Below are 24,113 nucleotides of genomic sequence, written 5' to 3'. Positions count from 1 at the left end.
AACATGGGGAGAACATACAAACTCCTTGCAGATGCTGTCCTTGGTGATATTTGAACTCAGGACCCCAGCGCTGCAGTGCTAACCACTGAGCCACCACGCTGCCCTGTATACATTTATTCTCTAATGTTTAGTTTTCTTCTATGTGTCTGTTCTCATCGGTAGAAATTTTTACTCCAAAACTAGTAATAATATATAAGATGTTTCACAGTTTTTGAAAGAAGACCAAAGTATGTCGAGCTCAACCTATAACCTAGAGGAAGGCAAGGAGCCTATGACGCAAATGCTACTGGCACCCACCATACATTGGAAAATTGCCTTCCCGACTACAAATATGGCAATCGGACAATTTATTTTCTCATTGATTGCTTCATGCTAAACCCCACGATCTTTAGCTGACGAGATTTGTGCCCGATTTAGGAGAAGAGCTTGGTCCTGGTACTTTTTCCACAGAGATTATTCCTGTTGCATCACTGCAACAGGACCTAAAGGGTCTCAACCCCTGCAATTATCATGGCTTCACCATGCTAAGTAATTTTTTTCAATTGTTTTTAAAGGAGTTTCCAATGGGAACATACAACTAACAAGGTGTTCTACTGATTTAAGCCCTTTGGATCAGCAGTTATTGCTGGGGAAGGTAGTTGGCAAGACCTCGTGTCATTGGATCCCCCACTCCTTTTTCTTGCCGATATGATTTATAGAGGCACGTGGTCAGGAATCCAGTTGGGTCAACACCTTTTTAGGCTTCTCTTACCTTGAAAATACTTGCAAGGTTTTGACCTGGTTCTTTTCTGTTTTTATAATTTCTTCTTGTAAATCCCAGAGTTTAGAAGCTACATTAAGGTCACTGGAATAATAATACCTGATTGCATGAATCCCGGACTCAGCGGATAACACGATGTTACATTGATCAATAAATACACAAAATCCCCAGGGATTCTGCACCGAACTCCCCTGCCAATGAAAACAGCGTCGCTGCCTGGCCCAGTGTTGACTCTGCAGCTGTATGATTCAGTTACATATTTCCACACGATTCTCATCACTCTCAGGTGGGGTGGTAGAATTATTTGTGAGTGATAAAAAGTATTTTATGATACCATCTTAGAGCTTGTAGGATGTTAATTTGTATAATGAAACAAAAGGGCTTTCAATGCTGCAGAGTTCAGAAACATGTCAGGACAGAGATTCCTCCAGGATGTTGTGCTGCGGCTCCACAGGAATCTGTATATTCTCTAAAAACCTTAATACAATGCAAAGCAAAACCAAGCCTTAATGATCCTTTTTTATTATTGTCTAATTTGTCTTTGTATTAATAAGCATATGCGCCCTACTCTCCACCTTATGTGCCAGACCTGCTGCAAGGTTATGGCAAGTGACTGAATATGTGAAATGTCGGTTAGAGGGGTTATCCACTTTGACTAATGCCTTTCATTACAAGAGTCCCATAATAAGTCACTTAGGATGTCCCACTTTTGGGACCTCAAGTAATAAACTGTAATCTTCAGCGAAATCCTGTATCAAATACCGTAGATAATTCCTGTAAAGTTGCACAGCAGCTCTTTATTCGTGTCCAGTTGAAGTACATGGGATGACCATGCAATGGACACGTGCTAAGTCCTCCAGAGCAAGAGATGTTTTTAGCTGTCTACTCAGCTGATAGGTGAAGTTCTTAGGGACTTATATCCAATTCTATTGGAGAAACTTCCATGAAATATTATTAAATTGGGTAAATTAAGATGAGCCCTTGTAATGCAAGGAGAAGCTACAAAATACATTTCATTTATGTTATATACTTGATTAAAGGATTTGCAGAATAGTCAGTCTGGTGCTTATCAATAAATTGTCGTAAACCTTTTGATAGCAGTAAAACCTACAGAAAATTCCATTTTGCGTCATTGACGAGGCTGCAGTGGTAAAATCATCTCACGGCTAGAGCTTAATGTTCACTGGCTGCTCATCAAATGTGTTGCGAAATTTGAGGCCAAGGCAACTAAACTGGACGATCACTCGTGGATTCTCACAGCTGTCGTTCCATGGAAACTTTGTGAAACGTTTTCAAACTTTGCCAGAATTGTTTTTCATTCTAATAATATAAATACAGCAATGCAGGTTCCTGAATGATTTGAACAATGATGGTGGCTTGTGTAAAAGGGTGAGAACTTCTGTCTTGTGGCTCTGCAAGAGATTTGCAGGGGATTATCGTTTTCCACAAAGTTTGAGGGTGCTTTCATAAATAGCGATTTTGCAGCTTTTTGTTGTTTTTGTTTCCAGCTTCTTCTATTTTCTTGGTAATAGATCTTGCAGCCAGATGTTTGCTGAAAGCCAATAGTGAAATGTAAGACACACTGCAAACAATACTTTGTCTAGGGAGTATTTCTACATTTTGTTGCATTTTGGGGGTTTATGGCTTTTTTTTAAAAATGCTCTAAGTATGATTGTTTTTCAGGTATCTTTTTTTTAGGTTCTATATAGTAATTGGAAAAAGGCTAAAGATATTGCATGTAAAATATGCATGACATTTATGGCATTTTTATACTTGGCACAGTGCATTTTCCCGCCAAAACGCAAAGTAAAATATTATATACAAATGCTTTGTTCTCTGACAATAAGATTACTCTGTATTTGACTATTTTAGTCCTTTCTGTTCCTGGGTAATCTGATTGACAGCTAAAAAGCAGTGATATATCTTGGGGTGTAGAGTTTGCTGTCATACCTGGCCCTTGTCAGCCACGTTGCATTTTGCCACATATGGTATGTGGACAGCATTACTATAAACCACTGTTAAGAGGGCCCGATATTCATTTTGATAAAACATATACATCACAAATTTGTCAATATTTTGCATGTCCAAAATGGAAAATTAATAGTTTCAAAAGCAACAACTTTCTTTGTAATCAGAGTGTCCTGCAGGTGTTCAGTGCTGTGTAACGCTCCGGAAAACATGGAGTCATCTGAGCGAATCCAATCCAAATGTGGATCTTTGCCTTGAGCTGGAATAATATTGGACTTTAGATCCCCTTTTTTAATATCATTGTGTAGTGCAACTAGTTCATTCTTGGAGAGGCTCTGCTTCTGCCTTTTACTCAAATAATATTTTGGATATACTGTAACTAACATTTTTCTTTTTTTCGTGTTAAGCAACATTGATCTATATTCTAATCCAGTGGTCACCAACCTTTCTGACCTTGAGAGCCACATGCAGCTCTGAGAGAGGGTCGCGAGCCACATCCAGCTCTGAGAGAGGGTCACGAGCCATGTTCAGCTTTGAGAGGTGGTTGCGAGCCACATCTCGCTCCCACACTCCCTCACATTAGTGGCAACCAAAGCAACTATTATGGGTATAATGACAGCCAAAGCTTTTCCACAGAAGCAGTATACCAAGATCCAAGGGTTCCCACAATCCCCCCTTCAGTATTTTCCCATCACGCACTCCCACCACACTGTCGTATCCAGCTTCAAGCAACTCCTCTGACCGGTAGTATCATCCTTTCTCCATCACACCATCCTTAAATTATCTCTAAACCCCTAAGACCAGTACATGTGCATCTAGATCTGCTCTTCTGTGCCAGACTACTCACAAAATTCACCATTTTGAGATGCGCTCTTCATAACTCTTTGCTAGACCTGGAGCTAATGCACCAAGCTAGCAGACAGTCACGAGCCACAATTCATGAGATCGCGAGCCACATGTGGCTCCCGAGCTACAAGTTGGGGACCCCTGTTCTAATCTATATTTTTTGCTTTCCCATGAGGCTTTCCTGGATAGTGAAAGCCATTCATTTGTTCCTCAAAAAAGTGCACCACATTGTCCACAAGCATATGAAATAGATTTTGCCGAGTCTCATTCACATGCACTGCATTGTAATTCCCTATGAATTTTAGAAAAATCATCAAGGTAAGATTGGCCGGAAATTTGCCATGTGTGAACTTGGCCTGGAGGTTCCATACCTTTCTCTGATTTTTTTTTTATGTTCTAGTAGAAAAGCTCTAAAATATGTAAAACAAAACAGCTCCTCCATTAGGCAGAGATATCCGCATTTTCCTTTGAGGACAGAACCCAGCATTGATTTTTTTTATTAGAAAATAAAAAACATGTTTCCTATGTTTCTATAAGTTTTCAGAAGGATTGTGAAATGATAAATATATTAAGTGCTGATTACTCATGAGGAAAACATCCCTTCACTTCAAAGAGGAACGGATACTTGGCTTTATTACTGTATCTTTCAAGTTAAATGAGAAAACTAAAACTGTATTCTACATGAGCTCTGCTGTCTAGGAATGACAGAATAAGATGGAAAACCTTACTGTAGATTACATGGGGTCCATGCAGCAACTGTCCGGCCAACTATACTTTCTCAAATGGATTTATAAAGAGAAGAACTTTCATCAAAGTCATGCACATCAGTTCTTGACCCTTGTGAATTTGGTGCACTGAAGTTGCACTTTAGATTGCTCCACCATAAAATCAGCAAAAAGGGCAAACAGTGAGGAGAGCCATTTCCATACGCAGATCCTTCTCACCTCCTATGCAGTGTTGTAATAGCAGGTGTTAATATCCTATGCCATAATACCTGGGTGAATGGCTTTTATCACAATACATTTTGTAACCATGACAGTGTTGGACGTGATGCTGCGTGCAAGATTAACATCGTCAGAGAAATCAAGTCCAAACTCATCACTGGCCTGGAGCAGGTTCAGCAGAATGTAGGATATGTTTGTGGCAGCCTGTGTACTATCCATGGACCTCCTCTGGGCAACTTATTGACAGAATACAGGTTGCCATGAATGGGACCCCACTTTATAATGTTCATATGACCTCATAGGACAAATGGTAGAAGCACATTTTAGCAGTTGTTTCAAGATTGACATTTATGGCATATTCACATGAACATCTCATGGATGCAAGTCCAACCTCTGGGACCTGCATCTATCTCTAGAACAGGGTACCCTCTACCCCCATTCCAGCTGACTGCCAACTACCAATAACAGGAAAGTTTTCTGCGCATGCAAAGTCTCACTCAATCCATCGCTATGGACATTACAAATACCACTGAGCAAATTAACTCAACTGTATTCAGACCCAACATAGCAATGAATGGAGAGATGCCACCTTGGCCGCCACAAGGCGGCTCTTATCAATGGTAGTTGGAAGCAAGAGACCCCATACCAGAGAAAAATGCCAGGCCCACCACCTGTACCCTCATCTATGAGCAATTTATTTACCTCTGGTCCATGTGAAAGAAATTGCATCATTCTAAAGTCAGGTCCAATTTACAGATCAGACTAGTTCATGTAAATAGCAGGTGGCTCCTGCCTCCGTCCACTGTACGGATATGCACACAGAGCATGTCCATAATTTGTGGTTGTCCCTACTCTGATTTTTTAATGACCTTTTGCTTGAATTTCCTGCATATTTTACCCTATGCATCGCAAAGAGTGAAATCCGTAGTGAAAGAAATGAAACCCTTTGGATTTAAAAAACCCTCACCACTGTTCAATTTACATTATGTGCATAAAATTTGCAAAATCTCATTACTTAGCTAGTAATGTAGTATGCTATTGATTTCATCCACAAAACCCATATTATTACCTGTACATGTGCATTCACTGATTTAGTTCCTCTTGATTTCTGAGTACACTTTTTAGATTTATAATTTTTTATACTGGGTTTCTGAAATAATGAGTATCATGTACCATGCTTTCCCTGCAATATGCCAAAGTACACCAGCCCAACAGAGGCCAAAAGGACAATCCCATGTCTTGCTGACACTGCAAACGTGATGTAAACACGGATCTACGGTGGAATTTACCACTGACGTGACGCTAGAATACTGGTTTAAAAAGGTTGTACATTTAATGCAGGTCTATTTTACATTAAAAAAATAACACTTTTATTGTTTTTCTGCCACTCTTGTCAAAAGTGTGCAGGAGGGGTTGTCCATGGTCTGACAAAATATTGCCAGAAAGTGATTTTTTTCTGCTGGAGTATAGACAAGCAAAGATGCATCACTTTATTAAGAGGCCTGTGTGTTTTATTAAATGTGTTGCATTTTACTCTCAACCAATTGTTGATAATGGCCAGGATCCCATTAGCATATAGCACCCAATGATTCTCACATGTGAAAGCATTGGATGTGATGAACTAATGACCCTCAGCTTCTTGTTGTGAGCGGGAGCCGAGTGTCAGTGCTCTGTGCTCCGATCCTCTCGCATGACAGGATCAGAGCATAGCTGCGGAGGAGACGGAGAAAGTAATTTCTCCATCTCCTCTGCTGCCGACGTCGGAGAGATTCGCACTGTGTTTATGTGACTCTGGCAGGCAGGCGGGCACGGCAGACACTCTGGCAGGCAAGCTGGCACTCTGGCAGGCAGGTGGGCACGGATCAGACTGGAGGAACCGGAACAGTCACGGGTAGGGCAGGAACACAGGCAGGAACGAGTAGGATAAGGGAGCAGGTAGGAACCAGTTCAGACTGGAGGGACAGGAACTGTTAGGAACCAGTTCAGACTAGAAGGACAAAGACCCACAGGGCGCGGGACAGGAGCAGAACAGGACCGCAAGGTGCAGAACGAGAGCAGAGCAGAACCGCAAGGTGCGGAACAGGAGCAGAGCAGAACAGCAAGATGCGGAATGGGAGCAGAGCAGAACAGCAAGGTGTACAGCGGAAGCAGAGCGAAGCCGCAGGGTGCAGTGGGGAGAGCAGTGCAGAGCCGCAGGGTGCGGAGCAGAGCAGAGCCGCAAGGTGCGGAGCGGAGAGCAGAGCCGCAGGGTGCGGAGCGGAAAGCAGAGCCTCAGAGTGCGGAGCAGAGCCACAGGGTGTGGAGCGCAGAGCAGAGCCACAGGGCATGGAGCAGAGAGCAGAGCTGCAGGGAGCAGAGCACAGAAGAGTAGACACAAGGCTACACACAGCTGAGTAGGGAAGGAAACAGGCAAGGATACGAACAGGTACAAGAAGCGTACTTAGAACAGGCGAGGTCAGACACGGGAACAAATTCTGGACAAATTATTCAGGCCTGGGTATACAGCCCCCAGGGTGAAAGAAACTAAACACACAGAGCACAGAAACGGGCCTGGGTATTCAGCCCCCAGGGAAGCAGAAAACAGGACACAAAGAGCAAAGAAGCGGGGCTGGGTATGCAGCCCCCAGGGAGTCAGAAAACAGGACAGGACCTGTCAACTCAGGAGCAGAAAGCAGATAGAGAGTTTGTTGCTCAGGCCTTTCCCTATGGGAGGAGATGTTTTAAGTACCTGTTACCTCATGGCAATGGGCTGGGGACAAATTAGGAGTGTGCATACTGTTTGTCTCTATAAGACTTAGGAAGTGCCGGCACCGCCGCCTTAAGCATACAGCCAGGAAGTATGCCCCAAGCAAGGACATGAGGTTCACAGCATGGAGCAGGCAGCGGACAGAACTCACAGCATGACCCGGAGTGGTGAGTGAGATGGAAAGCCATGAAGTGATGCCGGCAGGGGTGTTACAGTACCTCCCTCCCTATGCCCCCTCTTCCAGAAGCCCACCAGGATTGTCTGTAGAAGAAGGATAGCCTAACTTTCCTCAGGACCATGCACCGTCCAATCCATCAAGATATCCTTAGGGTAGAATGAGGCAGGCATGATATCAGGAAATCACAGGATGCCAAGTCTCTCTCTGCTCGACAAGGTCAACTCCCACCACAGAAGATACAATAATCTGGACCTTCTCCTCCTGGTTGGTGGAAAGCAGAGACTTGAATGCTTCTGTTTTGACATCTTCATCAACCGGCCACATGGAAACTGAAGGCACCCTCACTGGGTCCATCTTCTGTCCGTTATCCAGAGAAAGACATCCTAGAGACAAGGATGTTCCTGGAATCCGATCATTGGTACAAACATTGGAGATGTGTGGAGAAATCGTCACCGATCCATTTTCCGTGACTTGACGACTAGCAGACCAGGTGGAGAAGACGACACTGCTGACTGAGCTTGACGTTTGGGAACCAGACACCTCTCGTGATTTGGTTGTTCCAGACGAAGCACCACGCTGGGTCTCCAGACCAGAACAGGCAGTAGAGTTCTCGGCTCTGAATGACCTATAGGAATACCAGACAGCATTTTGAAGATGAACCTCTCCATGTATAATGCTCCGATTTGGAGCTGTAGTTGTTCCTGCAAGACTAGACTGTTCTTAAGTAGGGCTCGGCCATCACCAGACAACACCCTTGCCAGATTCTGGAGCTGTTGAACAGGAACCACACACTGACTCCGTATGGCTTGCAGCTTTAATATATCTCCTGAACCGAAGCTTCCACAAGGCAGGGAAACAGTCATAGATTTTAGTGGAGAGGAAGTACTCTCGCCAAGGGCAGCCTTTCCTACTGGCCCAAAGTTTTGAAGTTTAAGCTTTTCAGGGCAGAGACCATCAGGATGTTCCACACAACTGCAGCAATATCGCATTCCCTTCACATGACTGGATTCATGCTGCTGCTCTACTAAGCCACTATTATCATCCGTCTTTGGTCTTGCTCGGGTAGCTGCTTTTGCAGGTTGAGGAACAGATGGTTTTTGGACAGTCACAGACGGACATGACTGTTTACCCACAGGTGTCCTCTGTCTGGTCCGTCTCTAGAAGCTTGGGAGAAGGCTTTGCCGAAGACACAGAACTAGGCATATCGAAGACTTTACGGAAGGCCACCAGGAAGGCCTGTGTGGAGGACAGGACCCGTTCCTCCCACATCACCAATGTGACGTAACTACACAGGCACAGCTCTCCAGTGCCCCCTTTATCTCTCAGGTCAGTAAGGGAACTGCACCTAGAGCAAATTGCCGCTGGGGAGGATGTCCTGTTACCGGCTGGGTATTCTAAGATTCGTAATCAGAGTAAAAGCATCAGCCCAAGATTAATTTTATGGTTTAATTGCCTTAAGGGCGCACTAGATAATTACAGAAATATACTGTAAGCTATACAATGGAATTACAGTGGATTCGCAGTCAGAGTAAAATATAGCAATAAGGGTATAATACTTAGAGATATTAAGCTGGAGGACAATTTACCAGATTGTAGGTTGCTTGTGGGTGCCGGGAGCTCTGCAGTCCACCGGTACAAGAATCTTAGTTGCCGGACAGACCCCAAAGCGTGGGCCGCTGCTCCCCTTGGCAGATCTGTCCCCAGTTCCTTCTTAGATCATCATCGTCTGGTTCTTCTGTGAGAGAGTGAGTGTCTCTGCCATGTGCTGCTGTTCTTAAGCATGCTGGGTCCCTCCCCCTGTGTCAGAGGGTGGGCTAATAATCTCCACCCTTTAGCTCCCTGCAGAACTTATTCCCAATATCTAAGAAAGGGGGTAACTTTCAACAGCATTATTGGATCAGGACATGAGAGGTACCAATGAATGCGGTTTGTTTTGCCTGTCATGTGGAGAGCAAACATGGCCCCATTGGGATGCTGTGGAGGGCCAATCTCTATATCTCAGGTCCCAGAGCCCTCACCTACTCAGGAGTCACACTGCCAGATGCGCAATTTCCTCAGGGTCACTCAGATATTTTTCATGAGTCCATAACTCGAAAGATGTGCTCATAATCCATGATCCTAGGATGGACTCGGGGCAGCTGGGAGAGACAATGGATGTGTATTTCTGTGTCTAGCTGACAGGTATATTCTAATTGAAGCCCCCAGGCCCCTTCCTGCCCCATGCTGGCGTGGCTCCTACTCAAGCTTTGATGTTCTGTTTTGGGCCTTATCTCATTATCATACTAAAAGGCCTTGCTATTCAACATTGGAGCACTAAATCCTGCTTTGTTCATCACAGCCTGTATGACAGAGGTGATGGGATCCCCTGCTTCTCAGAGGGGATTGAGCCATTCCAAGGCATCTCCTGTTAAGTAGGACATTAGGAATCCCACCTTGACCCGATCAGAGAAAAAATAGGGAGCATACCATTCGTAGTGCTGCAAGCATTGCTCCAGGAATACACAGCACTGCTTTGGATCCCCATGGTGGATCCGCTGGGATGGATTTAACACTGGCAAGGCAAGTCGCAAATTGATTAAATAGATCTGGATAGACTGTGATTCGGGCAGGTGCAGCGAAAGTCAGAGATTCAGATCGGGTAAAAAATTTATTTGGTGGTTCATACTGGCAGAAAAAAAGTTCATCTCACTCCGAGAACGAAGGACCTTGGGACTCAGCAGGGACCATGGCCTGAGCAAACTGTAATGCTTGCGCCCAGATAGGATGACGTGAGCGAGGATTGTAGCCCCACTGTGCCACAAACCAGACCACTGGAGGGGTGTGACTAAGCAACTACCTTGTTCACTGAGCCCCTAGTGGTGAGGTCAGGTTTGTGCAGCAGGTAGCTGCCAGGTACCACTCCAGGGCTGTGTTTGGCAGTAGCAGCTGATCCCACTGGGGTACTGAACACTAATGTCAGGTGCAGGCAAGTACAGATGGGCAAGACTGGCACGGCTGGCGCTCTGGTAGGCTGGCACGGCTGGCACTCAGGGAGGTGAGCATGGCTGGCACTCTGTGAGGCGGGCAAAGATGGCAGGCAGGCGGGCACGGCTGGCACTCTGGCAGGCAGGCGGGCACGGCTGGCACTCTGGTAGGCAGGCGGGCACGGATCAGACTGGAGAAACCGGAACCGTCACGGGTAGAGCAGGAACACAGGCAGGTACGAGTAGGATAAGGGAGGAGGTAGGAACCAGTTCAGACTGGAGAGACAAGGACTGTTAGGAACCAGTTCAGACTAGAAGGACAAAGACCCGCAGGGTGCGGGATGGGAGCAGAAAGGAACCGCAAGGTGCGGAACGGGAGGAGACAGAACCGCAAGGTGCGGAACGGGAGGAGAGCAGAACCGCAAGGTGCAAAACGGAGAGCAGAGCCGCAGGGTGTGGAATGGAGCAGAGCAGAAGGAGTAGACACAAGGCTACACACAGCTGAGTAGGGAAGAAAACAGGCAAGGATACGAACAGGTACAAGAAACGGACTTAGAACAGACAAGGACGGACACAGGAACAAATTCAGGACAAAGGACTCAGACCTGGGTATACATCCCGCAGGGTGCCAGAAACTAGACACAAAAGAGCAAGGAAACGGGCCTGGGTATGCAGCCCCCAGGGTGATATCCGAGTCCAGTGTGATGTATCACATGCACCCATAGACTTATATGGGTGTGTGCAATCCGATTCTAGAGTAAAATAGCAGCATGCAGCAATTCTTTTTCCATGTCGAATCAGCAAATGGGAATGAGCCCTAATGGGGTAGTTTAGAATTAGAAAAAGCATGTCTGCTTTGTTTCAGAGATAGTTCCACGCCCAACTGTGGGTTGTTCCTGTTATTGTCCCTCATCCTTAGCTGCATCAATGTGGCTGAGTTGCAATACCAAACACAACTTGTGGTCAGACTTGAATGGGTAAGCCTGACCACACATAAGGAAGAAACTAGTGCATATTGTGATGTTTCTTTTCTCATGCAGATTGTCATTGGAAAAAAAACGCTGTTCTGAATGACGTTGGTTCTAGTTCTGTCTGTTTTTTTTACGGACAGCATTTGGACCCAAAATATGCTTGTGTTAACTAGGAGGGGAGGGAAGGAAAATACTTCCAAGACAACAATAAAGGTCATGTTATAAAATTGCTTTATTGGATAAAGGGCAAGGAACAATAAAACATGCTAAAATTGCTGAAAACTTGTCACATAGACATAAGAACACCATGAACCATAGTTGCTGCTAAAATTACCTCAACAAAGACACAGTGGGTAAAGTACCATATTGCTGACCAACTCGATAGGTCAATATACAAAGATTACACTGAAGTCATAGAAATGTATAACACATATGCCCACACATAACACACCATATGTCAAAAGATTACCTTATAAATGCAAGTGCACGCAAGCAAGTAGAGGGTCCCGGTGTCCGCCCCAACGCGCGTTTCGGGAAACCTGTGTTATGTGTGGGCATATGTGTTATACATTTCTATGACTTCAGTGTAATCTTTGTACATTGACCTATCGAGTTGGTCAGCAATATGGTACTTTACCCACTGTGTCTTTGTTGAGGTAATTTTAGCAGCAACTATGGTTCATGGTGTCCTTATGTCTATGTGACAAGTTTTCAGCAATTTTAGCATGTTTTATTGTTCCTTGCCCTTTATCCAATAAAGCAATTTTATATCATGACCTTTATTGTTGTCTTGGAAGTATTTTCCTTCCCTCGCCTTCTATGTTAATTTTGACAACTGGTCTCTTTACAGTCCACTGTAAACTTATTAATATGGGATAATACTTATTTATGTTTGGGTACTTTTTATACTTTCCCATATGATACTCGTACTGTTGTGTGCCACTTTTTGTATCTATCTTTGTGTTAACTAGGCCAGGATCACATATGCGAAAATCTCGGACGAGTCTCGCATGTTAATACCCGGCACTGCCGCCGGCACTCAGAAGCGTAGCGTGCGGCCACATAGCAATACATACAGCCGCAGGCTCCGCTCCCAAGTTCCGGCGGCAGTGCTGGGTATTAACATGTGAAATTCGGCCGTGTTTCTCGCATGTGTGATCCCGGCCTCATGCTGAGTAATTGTCACTGATCCTCAGTGGGTTTGCCACCTGCATAAACCATCCTTCAGTTTCTTCTCATCTTAAAATCCTTCCACAAACATTGGTCCCATCAACAGATAGGTGGAGTGATTGGTAGTCATTTGGAAAGTTTGAAAGCAGAACTCCACCTGTTGCACGTCCACAGCGTTAGACACCACAGACCGCATCTTACTTGGTGAAGGAGAAAATAGAAGCGAAAAAGATGCATGCTAAAGATGGAGATTGCCTGCACACTTTTGCTTATATTGAGAACTATATTACAGTAAAACAAAGCATTGGGGTCTTTTTGTGAAATCACTAGGAAATCACAACTTTTTTTATGCTGTTTTATAGCATCACTTGCACCAGTGACCCATTTCCGTCACATCTCCTCCAGTCCCTTTCCCCTGCTGTCACCACTCACTTAACTAAAATATTTAACCTCTCTCTCTCTTCTGGTATCTTTCCCTCCTCTTTTAAGCATGGCATCATACATCCACTACTTAAAAACCATCCCTCGACCAAAACTGTGCCGCTAACTATAGACCTGTCTCTAATCTTCCCTTCATCTCTAAACTCTTGGAACACCTGGTCCACTCCCGTCTGATCCGCTATCTTTCTGATAACTCTTTTCTCGACCCTCTCCAATCCGGTTTCCGCTCTTTACACTCTACTGAAACTGCCCTCACTAAAGTCTCTAATGATCTACTAACAGTTAAATCTATTGGCCACTACTCCATGCTAGTTCTCTTGGATCTCTCTGCAGCATTCGACACTGTGGATCATCAGCTCCTCCTTACTATGCTCCGCTCCACTGGCATCAAGGACACCGTTCTCTCCTGGTTTTCCTCCTATCTCTCTGACCTCTCCTTTACTGCATCTTTTGTTGGTTCCTCCTCCTCTCATCTTCCCCTTACTGTTGGGGTTCCTCAAGGATCAGTCCTAGGCCCCTCCTCTTCTCTTTGTACACTGCCCCTATTGCTCAAACAATCAGTACATTTGGTTTCCAGTACCATCTCTATGCTGATGACACCCAATTATACGCTTCATCTCCTGACATCACACCTGCCTTTTTAGAAATCATGTCCTCACTATATATGAAACTGACCCTGTCAAAGACTGAACTCCTTGTGTTTCCTCCCACTACTAATGTACCTATACCCGACATTGCCATTTCCATGTGTGGTTCCACGCTGAGCTTTCCTTTGCCCCCCAAATCCGATCACTGGCTCGCTCTTGTTATCTGCACCTCAAAAACATTTCTAGAATTCGACCTTTTCTTACTTTTGACTCCGCAAAAACTCTTACCGTTTCTCTTATTCATTCTCATCTGGACTATTGTAACTCTCTTCTAATCGGTCTCCCTCTTACCAAACTCTCCCCCCTCCAATCTGTCTTGAATGCTGCAGTCAGGATCATATCCCTCGCCAATCGCTACACCAATGCCTCTACCTTGTGCCAGTCATTACACTGGCTACCCATCCACTCCAGAATCCAGTACAAACTTATTACCCTCACCCACAAAGCACTCCATGGCTCAGCACCACCCTACATCTCTTCCCTTGTTTCGGTCTACCACCCTACTCGTGCCCTCCGTTCTGCTGATGACCTGAGGTTAGCATCCTCAATAGTCAGAACCTCCCACTCCCGTCTCCAAGACTATACACGTGCTGCGCCAATTCTTTGGAATGCACTTCCCAGGTCAATACGATTAGTCCCCAATCCCTACAATTTTAAGCGTGCCCTGAAAACGCAATTATTCAGACAGGCCTACCGCCTCAGCACATTAACCTAATCTATCCCTGTGTGGCACAGTCAAAAGTTTTACCATAACCAGTTTCCCCGCATCATGTTCCCACATGCTTTATGCATCTGTTAGCCTTCTGTGTCTGTACTGTTACACACTTAACTTTATGGCTGGTCCAAACAATCAGGGCAATTGTTACCACCCACCTTTCGTGTCTACCTTTTTTCCTCATAGATTGTAAGCTTGCGAGCAGGGCCCTCATTCCTCTTGGTATCTGTTATGATCTATGTGATTATTGTTATGCTGTAATGTCTATCATCTGTACAAGTCCCCTCTGAAATATAAAGTGCTGCGGAATATGTCGGCGCTATAGAAATAAAATTTATTATTATTATTATATCAAATGTGGCAGTAAATTACTATCAAATCACATTGTGTCAGTGTACCCTCACATTTTATAAGATCCACGTACCAAACGAGAAGCATTTTAATTTTTGGAGCATGAAAATGGATCTCCAATAGACTAAAATACTCAAATTTTGGAAAATAATCCACGTAGTTTTGTCCTAAGGCCAGGGTGACACTTGCGAGTGTGATGTGAGAAACTTGCGCGAGTCTCTCACATCAATGCTCGGCACTGCTGCCGGCACTCGAGACCAGAGTGTGTGGCTGCATAGAAATACATGCAACCGCACACTCCAGTCTGAGTGCCGGCGGCAGTGCCGGGTATTGATGCGAGAGACTTGCGCAATTTTCTCGCATCGCACTCGCAAGTGTGTCCCCGGCCTAACAGAAAGCTTCATGGCACAGATATTAAAAAGAATGCATGCACAATGCAATAAGGCTGTGGGACAACGCAAATGGGGATGCAAACAATCCCACTATACTGCTATACAGGAGATGGCCTTGGTCTTGTGATATTGGTGGATATTAGGGATTCTCCGTTTGGTGAGTGTAGGGAGTAATGTGGGTAATGTGGTTTGTCTGTGCTGGGTACCACTGTCTCTGGTGTACGCAGGATTTCAGCTTGTGATTCTCAGGTAGTTAACGCCTGGGGAAGTTCTCTGTCCCAGGAATTATATTTGCATCCCAAGAATGATGATGTGGTGAGAGCCCTGTGCACATCTGTGTGATTACTGCTGAAAAAGAACAAATATATGTGGCAGATGACTGGCAGCTGGAGACACTGCAGGGATATATTACTACACCCTGGCCTGGGATACATTAACATATTTACTTTCAAGGTAGCCATAAAGAGAGAGCAAGTATGGCATCCTGTGTAGCCACAAGTAAGTGGATGTAAAGTGTGGACCTGTGTACTGATGGAAAACAGCAGCTGCTCAGCTCCTGCCTTGTAATGCTTTATTTTGTTATTTTCCCCCATATGCTCGAAGGTCATTACCTAATCGATGCATATGCATAATGAGTTTGATCACACCTGTCTCTATGTCTGGACCTTGCAATGTGATTGCACTAGCTCATATGCACTTGAAAAGAGTCATAGGAAGACCATTTTGGACAATTCTTTGCATTCCTTTTGCTACTTAAACCATGAGGACAGACTGGTCATTGATTGTGCGGTTGTGGATATAGAAAATCATTTGTGCTACGGTAATAACGTGCAGGAGGGATATATGTCACCACGGAGCAGGCAGACCAACAGTAAAAGGGGAGGTTTATTTACAGGGAGTAATACTGGTAAACATACAGTATAACAGAGAAAATGCTGTAAAATGTTATATCAGAAACTGGAGAAACATCAGAGGTACAAAACAACAAAAAGTTATTCTCTTACGGGTAAGAAACTTCAGTTCCTGGAGATCTTGATTGCAGAGATCACTCTTCTCCCACGTAGGCACCGAGGCACAAGCGGTGCTTGATGACCTCTGTCTCTGGGGTCCTAGGTATAGTCCAACTGGCGTATGGGGGGTTAATGTGGGAGCCCAAGGGGTATGCGGATGGTGGTATCCCCCTGTACTCTAGGTCCTTCCCTCTGCTGCAGCAGCGGCGTTCTCCCACCAGGGTCAGGGGCTCTGCCTGGGACGGTCTCTCTTGGCAGGTCAGTGTCACGTTATGGTACGTCCCTTGGTCACAGGGAAGCATCTCAGGGTAAAGCAGGGTCTCACTGCGGGGGAGCGTCTTGTCAAGGTACGCGGTCTGTCGGTGTGACAAAGTCTCTACAAGGATGGGAGCGTCCAGCCCTCCAAGCGGTGCAGTGACAGGCTTCTCGCACTCAGTCTCATGCTCAGTGCTCACCGCCTGTGTCTGCAGTCCCTCAGTGTTCAGTCGCTGCACCCGTCTCCTCTCCCCTCCTGTGTCAGCATCCTCTCTGCTCCTGTCCCTGCGCGGCTCTGCTGTAAGCACGCAATTCTCCCGCTCACAGTCCTGCCCTCTTCCTGTTCCTGGTTCTAGTGCAGTTCCCTAAAGCATCCCCCGGGGAACCTAATGCCCTGCTCGATCATTCCGGGCACAGAGCTAGGAAGGCAACTCCCCCTCGGCTCCTTCGGTGCTTCACCCCCTTACATTCCCCCTCTCTGTGAGCTCGCCATTCCACGGGCGAGAGTTTCTGGAGTTTTTGCAGACAATCGTCCAGACCTTGTACAATTTGCTGCCAGATGAATTCATCCTGGTTGTAGTGTGGCGCCCCCAAGAGTATGGCTGCCACAGTGGCTTTGCCTTCCTCCAGGGGAGGGTAATGCCAGGCTTGGAGGCAATGATGGGTCTTTCTCGCAGTCAATCCATACATGCAACACAGTTCCACTCCAGGCCAGCAGGGGGAACTCTGAACCAGGATTAAGGGGAGGGGTGCCCTCTGAGGGCCAAGAGGAAGGAGTGGTCAGTGAGTCTGCGGAGGGTGAAGTGTGCAGACGTGGAGAGAGAAGCTGGAGGTTGAGCTAGGAAGGAGAGCTCCATCAGCTTGAGAGCGCATGAACTGGAGCCTGGTCTCCACGGCTGTATGGATACTAACGGTCCTACAGCAGATACCAGAGGAGTAGGAGGCTGTAAATGCCCTACTCCCATCTAAGACTTGAGGCACAACAGCAGTGTGGATAGAGAGCCAGGACTGAGAGAGGTAGAAGAGTCCCCAAGAGAGGCTACAGCTGTCTGCCGTGCAAGTAAGGTTCTTGGGAACATCTGACAGGAGGATCTTCAGAGTAATTTAGTACTGGAGTGCTTCATTCAAACCAGCGTTAGGAAGGTGACTGCACAGCCCGTCTGCTGAGAGAGAATCCCTGAGTTGCTTCCAGGCTAGCCTGCTCCGTTACCATCTGTAATCAGGACCCTGGACTGCAGTTATCAAGTAAAGGTACAGAAATTGCACCCCGCTGTGTCTTGACTGCTTCCTACCCTTACGGCACTGCTACATCCCCGTGCCAACCACCTCTAAACTGCCCTGGGACTATAGCTTCACCTGTGGGGAGCTTTTACATCCTTGCTGCACCCTACCATCAGTCCCGTCCCAGCGGATCTGCATGCAGCATCGGCTTAACACCTCCCTTGCCGAGCACCACAGGTGGCGCCACGAACTATTCCATTCCATTAACTACATTCCCCCATTACTTGGGCGCCCAGGGCCATGGACCGGGTCACTGCTGCTGTGACACATCCCCCTGACACCAGCCCGGTACCGAGTACCCCACAGCCCTGGGAGGGCGACCCAGTAGCGTCTGGGGGGCACACCTGCCACTGATCGTTCAGGACGTCTCAGATCACGTCTCGGCACTGCTGACATACTTTCACCACGACGGTCCTCATGTGGGGATGATAGAACAACCATTGCAGCCACTGAAATGTTTTTCCCGTTCCGAAGTGTGCTCCCTTCTCGTGTGCTTCCTCAGCCACCTATTCTACCAGGGACGTGGGGATGATCATTTGCCAAACGAAGCTCAGTTCAGATTGTAGGTACACTTTCCTGTACAAGATTCCATCCCGTAACTGTAGCCGCTCCCACTGGCGCAACATTTTCAACATCTCAGGGGGCATGGCTGCCCGCTCACTCTGGCCAGGCACCTGTTCGGTTACGAGCCACCACCTCAGCTGGACTATCTCTCGATCTTCCTGCTGTATCCGGACCCACTCATCACGGGGTTGTTCCAAAAAAATCTCGGGTGTACTTCCTTGAGCTGTCTCCCATCCTGGCAGTCCCTCCAAATTCTGGACCCTCTATAGCCTCCAACTCTTCATCCCAGCTGGGTGCTGGTGGGCTGTAATCTACTCGAGAAAGGGCATCCGCATGAGTATTCACCACTCCTCTCCAGTAGGAGATCCTGTACCGGAATTTTGCCATTCGCGCTACCCAGCGTTGTTCTAAGGCCCCTAGCTTTGCTTTTTCGAGGTGGGTCAACGGATTGTTTTCCGTACGCACATGGACTTCCGAGCCGGCCAAATATTCTGCAAACTTTTCAGTCATCGCCCACACCAGCGCCAACAAATTTTCCGGATTTCTTTCTGAATCATGTAAGGAGCGACTGGCGTATGCGATGACACGCTCCTTCCCATTATGCATCTGTGAGAGTACTTCCCCGAGTCCTTGTAGACTTCCGTCAGTGTGCAAGACGAACGGCTGCATGAAGTCAGCGTAGGCCAACACCGGGGCCTCAGTCAGGGCCTTCTTCAGGGCCTGGAATGCCTTCTCCTGTTGCTCTCCCCAGTGTACGTTCCTGTTCTTCGCACATGAGGATACTCCTTTCAGCAATTCCAGGAGGGGGTTTGCGATGCTGGTAAAATCCTTCACAAAGCGCCGGAAGTATCCTGTGAGTCCCAGGAACGCTCGTACATCCTTCACGGTTTTTGGGGTCGGCCACTCCTGCACCGCAGCGATCTTCTCCTGCGAGGGCTTCACTCCCTCAGCGGAGACCACATGCCCCAGATAGTCAATTTGTGTTCGGAAGAGGTTGCACTTCTGGGGTTTCACCTTCAAGCCATATTTTTGTAGCCAACTCAGAACTTGCTCCAGTCTCCGGAGATGTTCTTAAATGGTGAGAGCAAAGATGATTATATCGTCCAGGTAAATCAGGGTGGCTTCGAAGTTCAGGTCCCCCAGACACCGATCCATGAGACGCTGAAATGTTCCCGGGGCGTTGGCCAGCCCGAAGGGCATGCGGTCAAACTCAAATAGTCCCATCGGGAGAATGAAGGCCATCTTGGCTCGGTCTTGTTCAGACATGGGTACTTGCCAGTACCCGCTGGCCAGGTCCAGTGTGGAAAAATACCAAGCGGTGGACACCGTCCTGATGAGCCTGACACACCGCCCACTGAACCACCACTGGGCTGACGCTAATACTGCCTGGGGACGCAGTGAGACCATACATAAGTAAAGGCTTTTTCCTATATGAGAGATTTAAGCACTTTTCCATTATCCTATTAGAGGACGTTTTCTCCTGAATACATCTGGCCATATTTAATTGCCTTACGCCATCCATGAAAATTTTTTGATACCCATGGTAGTGGATGCTCATTAGATGCAATTTATACAAATGAGCAATTTGGGTCAATTTACCCACTGATCATTTAACTAAACCTCTTGAAGGTGCACCCCAGTCTACATGGCTGGTTTCTATCCCAACATATTGGAGTGTGTTCACACTGAGCAGTCGGTACTTGATGAAGGTTCACTTTGGGACCGAAACGTTGTTGATTTTGCACTACATTAAAATTTTCATAATCATCAAAAGTTGAGTGCCAAGTTTTCTCTTGATATTACTCACGGGTTGGGATCCTACTTAGGCACCACTCACAGCAGTGCCACGTTATATTTTCTATTCTGTCCAGGGGGTAGCACTCGGGTCACAGAAGCAGGGATGATGACTTTGCCTAGTTCTTTTCTGCCGCTGCAGATATCCCGGACCCGTGCTGCCCGGATCAGTTGTTGAAAGACCTTCTACTGTGGGGTCTGGTCACTCCACTGTTGTAAGAATTGATCTGGGGTCTCGTTGAGTAGTAGGCTTCCGAGGTCTTTAAGCACGTTCATGCCCAGGGTTACAGTGTGATCCAGAGCGGCTTCGCCATCTACCAATACTACTCCTTTTCTCCCCACATCTTTTCCTCAGATTTCTATGTTCAGCCACACCACCCCTGCGACCGGAATGGGTAGGTGATTGGCCGCCTTAAGTTTAATGACTGGACCCCACTCAGGCAGCAGTGCCTCTTAGAGTTGAGCGATACCGTCCGATACTTCAAAGTATCGGATCGGAATGGATCGGCCGATCTTAAAAAAAAAGTATCGGTATCGCCGATTCCGATACCGGAAGTCCCATTCAAGTCTATGGGACTTCCGGTATCGGAATAAGAAAAATCCTGTTTTTCCCTTGTACAGCCTCTCTGGGGTCTGTACGGGCCTTTCGGGGGGCTGTGCCAGCCTGCCGGGGGGTCTGTGCAGGCTCCGGTGGTCTGTGCCGGCCTGCCGGGGGGCTGTGCCGGCCTGCCAGGGGGGCTGTGCAGGCTCCGGTGGGCTGTGCCGGCCTGCCGGGGGGCTGTGCCGGCCTGCCGGGGGGCTGTGCAGGCTCCGGGGGGCTGTGCCGGCCTGCCGGGGGGCTGTGCAGGCTTCGGGGGTCTGTGCAGGCATCGTCCGATGGGACTACAAGTCCCATCGGGCGATGCCTGCTACCATGACAGTGATTGACACATTAGCCAATGATGGGACAGTAGTAGTCCCATCATCCGGCTAATGTGTTGAATGTAAAAAAAAAAAAAAAAAAAATTACATGCTACATACATACAACATGCATACTACATACATGCTACATTCATACTACATACTACATACATGCTACATTCATACTACATATATACTACATGCAACATACATACTACATGCAACATACATACTACATATATACTACATGCATGCAACATGCATACTACATATATACTACATGCAACATACATACTACATACATACTACATATATGCTACATACATACTACATGCTACATACATACTACATATATACTACATACATACTACATACATACTACATGCATGCTACATACATACTACATGCTACATACATACCACATACATACTACATACATACTACATATATACTACATGCATGCTACATACATACTACATGCTACATACATACTACATATATACTACATGCATGCTACATACATACTACATACATACTACATATATGCTACATACATACTACATGCTACATACATACTACATATATACTACATGCATGCTACATACATACTACATGCTACATACATACTACATATATACTACATGCATGCTACATACATACTACATACATACTACATACATACTACATGCTACATACATACTACATATATACTACATGCATGCTACATACATACTGCATGCTACATGCATGCTACATACATACTACATACATGCTACATTCATACTACATATATACTACATGCAACATACATACTACATACATACTACATGCAACATACATACTACATATATACTACATGCATGCAACATGCATACTACATATATACTACATGCATACTACATATATACTACATACATACTACATATATACTACATGCATGCTACATACATACTACATACATACTACATACATACTACATGCTACATACATACTACATATATACTACATGCATGCTACATACATACTACATGCTACATACATACTACATATATACTACATACATACCACATACATACTACATACATGCTACATACATACTACATATATACTACATGCATGCTACATACATACTACATACCTACTACATGCTACATACATACCACATATATACTACATACATACTACATACAATACATTCATACAATACATACATAGACATACAGTACATATAACATAGAGTAACATACTTACCAATACTTGTCACATTGTTCCCCGAAGCCATTGTCTTTTACGGAATAAATATTGACATAACAAACCACAAAAATACTCACCCACGATCCGAAGCAGTCCACGAGTGTGTCCCACGACGATCTTGGGTAGAGAACTGCAGCATCAGCTGTTGCTGCAGTTCTCTACGGGCTGCAGGAATCCAATGACGGAAGGTAGGTATCCTTCCGCACTGTATTCCTCCGCCACTTAAAAAAAAAAAAAAGTCCCTAGTCTCACTTTATGCCATTGCTGTGTGGGAAATTCCCACGCAGCAATGGCATAAAGTGAGACTAGGGACTTTTTTTTTTTTTTAAGTGGCGGAGGAATACAGTGCGGAAGGATACCTACCTTCCGTCATTGGATTCCTGCAGCCCGTAGAGAACGGCAGCAACAGCTGATGCTGCAGTTCTCTACCCAAGATCGTCGTGGGACACACTCGTGGACTGCTTCGGATCGTGGGTGAGTATTTTTGTGGTTTGTTATGTTAATATTTATTCCGTAAAAGACAATGGCTTCGGGGAACAATGTGACAAGTATTGGTAAGTATGTTACTCTATGTTATATGTACTGTATGTCTATGTATGTATTGTATGAATGTATTGTATGTAGTATGTATGTAGTATATATGTGGTATGTATGTAGCATGTAGTATGTATGTAGTATGTATGTAGCATGCAGTATGTATGTAGCATGCATGTAGTATATATGTAGTATGTATGTAGCATGTAGTATGTATGTAGCATGCATGTAGTATATATGTAGTATGTATGTAGCATGTAGTATGTATGTAGCATGCATGTAGTATGTATGTAGTATGTATGTAGTATATATGTAGTATGTATGTAGCATGCATGTAGTATATATGTAGTATGTATGTAGCATGTAGTATGTATGTAGCATGCAGTATGTATGTAGCATGCATATAGTATGTATGTAGTATGTATGTAGTATATATGTAGTATGTATGTAGCATGTAGTATGTATGTAGCATGCATGTAGTATATATGTAGTATGTATGTAGCATGTAGTATGTATGTAGCATGCATGTAGTATGTATGTAGTATGTATGTAGTATATATGTAGTATGTATGTAGCATGTAGTATGTATGTAGCATGCATGTAGTATATATGTAGTATGTATGTAGCATGTAGTATGTATGTAGCATGCATGTAGTATGTATGTAGTATGTATGTAGTATGTATGTAGCATGTAGTATGTATGTAGCATGCATGTAGTATATATGTAGTATGTATGTAGCATGTAGTATGTATGTAGTATGTATGTAGTATGTATGTAGTATATATGTAGTATGTAGCATGTAGTATGTATGTAGCATGCATGTAGTATATATGTAGTATGTATGTAGTATGTATGTAGTATGTATGTAGTATATATGTGGTATGTATGTAGCATGCATGTAGTATGTATGTAGTATTTTTTTTTTATTTTTTTTTTTAACATTTAACACATTAGCCGGATGATGGGACTACTACTGTCCCATCATTGGCTAATGTGTCAATCACTGTCATGGTAGCAGGCATCGCCAGATGGGACTTGTAGTCCCATCGGACGATGCTTGCACAGACCCCCGGACATCAGTACAGCCCCCCGGCAGGCCGGCACAGCCCCCCGGCAGGCCGGTACAGACCCCCACAGGGTGCACAGACCACCGGCAGGCCGGCACAGCCCCCCGGCAGGCCGGTACAGACCCCCACAGGGTGCACAGACCACCGGCAGGCCGGCACAGCCCCCCGGCAGGCCGGTACAGACCCCGGGCAGTCCACACAGCTCCCCGGCAGGCCGGCACAGCCCCCCGGCAGGCCGGCAGAGACCCCCGGAAGGCCCGAAATGACGGCGCATCATGATGCGCACACACCGCGCATCATGATGACGTCAGGCTGTCAATCAACTTTGAACTTCCGATTCCGATGCCGACTTCCGATATTG

Source organism: Dendrobates tinctorius, unplaced genomic scaffold, assembly GCF_039654945.1.
Source record: "Dendrobates tinctorius isolate UK_male_01 unplaced genomic scaffold, ASM3965494v1 ptg000013l, whole genome shotgun sequence".
Lineage (NCBI taxonomy): Eukaryota > Metazoa > Chordata > Amphibia > Anura > Dendrobatidae > Dendrobates > Dendrobates tinctorius.
Note: the sequence above shows the minus strand (reverse complement) of the source record.